The sequence below is a fragment of the Trachymyrmex cornetzi genome, unplaced genomic scaffold, assembly GCF_001594075.2.
Source record: "Trachymyrmex cornetzi isolate Tcor2-1 unplaced genomic scaffold, Tcor1.1 scaffold840, whole genome shotgun sequence".
Lineage (NCBI taxonomy): Eukaryota > Metazoa > Arthropoda > Insecta > Hymenoptera > Formicidae > Trachymyrmex > Trachymyrmex cornetzi.
Window position 1 is genome coordinate 30557 of NW_017300181.1, and position 1924 is coordinate 32480.

General features: G+C 28.2%; 1 protein-coding gene across 1 annotated transcript in view; it reads right to left on the minus strand.

Annotated features, from left to right (window-relative positions):
- The window catches only part of LOC108769024 (glutamate dehydrogenase, mitochondrial), a 32201-nt gene that overhangs the window by 29524 nt on the left and 753 nt on the right, over positions 1–1924 (minus strand). The gene's annotated exons all lie outside the window — the stretch shown is intronic.

Genomic DNA, 1924 nt, shown 5'->3' on the forward strand with positions numbered 1-1924 from the left:
GCCAATCTGCTCAAGTTATGTCAGCAGACTCTGCTCGGTTTCTGTTCGCAATCTGCTATCAGATTCTGTCAGTAGATTCTGTTTGATTTCTGCTGCCAGTTTGTTTGCATAGAACGTTAACAGGTTTTGTCGGCAGAACAGGAGCAGAATCAGTTGTGGTCAGACTAACAGCTGATCAAACCTGCTACCAGTCTGTCGACATCCTGCTAACATTATGTTATTTGGGTATAAAATTAGCAATTTGTAACTATGAACAAATTACGCGGGTATAGCAGGGTACAAAAAGATATTCTCCCACAAAATTCAAAAAAAAATTTACAAAATTTACAAAATTTTGTGGAAAGAATGTGATGTGACGTATGTAAGTCAAATAGCAAGAAAATTGAAAATTAGAATTTGTGAACATAAAAATTAAATGGAACATCAATAATCATTCTGTTATCACAGAATATAGAATTAAATTTGAATGGGAGACTGTAGAAATACTTGATGTTGAACGCTATTTAAATAAGAAATTAATCTCGGAATTCCTCCACATTTATATGCAAAAGAATGGCCTTAATTTGCAATCTAACACTGAAGGATTATATCACTTAAAAGTTAATTAACTTAAAAGTTAATGAAGTGTCTGGATCACGTTTTTTATACTTTTATACCGGTTAACTTTCCACATATTTCGTGTGTGATTCTCGACTCCTCATGGGTAAGTTTTTAATCAAAGAAAATTTAGAACTTTGTCAAGTGAAGAATATCGTCTCATTGCAGGATCTAAGTCAATTGGTTTGACAACCAACATAAGCGATATTCACAGTACTTCTCCATAAGGGATTTGAGAAATTAAGCAGAAATATTGTATACTCACGATGGCTCGGAAGAAAGCCAAAACGTCTTTTAATTATAAGAAGAACGTCACGTCTATCAATTTATAAGAACGCTTAGAATAAAAGAATTTTGCGATCTAACTACCGCGCTTGACTTTTATGCCCGTTCCATTATTGTAATTAACTTTAAGTTTAAAGAGTCTAAAATTATTTAATTTTGAAAATTAAAATTTAAAAAAAATTAATTTTTAGATACAATAGTTCTGATTAGAGTTCTTGCTTCCTTTTAACGAGACAAAGAGTTCTTTATAGTTTTCAATGAGAATTTCGCTTAATAACAATTTTTTAATAATTTTCAAAAAATAGGGTTCTAATTTCTTATCAAAATTCAAGTATAGTTCTAAGCAGCTCTATTCTGTGAATATCTAAAGTTCCTGATACATAAAAAAAACTATTTTAACTCATAACAAAATTAATACAAAAAAAATTAAAAATTTTTAAAAAAGAATTTTTTGATACAATAGTTCCGTGACATGTTAATTATTATTTTATCTACTTTGAAGAATTCTCAGCGATTAAAAACAACATAGATCCAAAAATAAAAGAGATATGTACAAACGAAATTTCCAAAATCGATTGCAAAAATACGTAATTCCTTATGTAGTCATTCAATCGCATTGAGTCCTAATAGTTTTCGATAGAACTCGACGAGAACTTCAATCAGAACTAATCAGTACTCTCAAAAAATGTTTAACGTCAGACTTAGAAAATTTTCAATATAGACAAAAGTTTTGCATATAAAAACAACTGTGTTTATGATTTTTAAAGTTTTTCTAAGCTATTTGACGTTTATATAATATTTATGTGCATCCAAGTAATACAATCTTTGCTTATTATTAAAATAATACATTTTAATTATTATACATCTTTTCAGATAAATTTTAAGAAATATACAATCAATTTTATTCGTTATTAATACTTACTTTTTAAAAACGAGATTTTTTAAAAGATATTTTCCCTGCACAAATACTTTTTACACTAACCGTACCTATTACGTTTTACAAATATGTTACAAGTATATATATGTATATATATATATATAT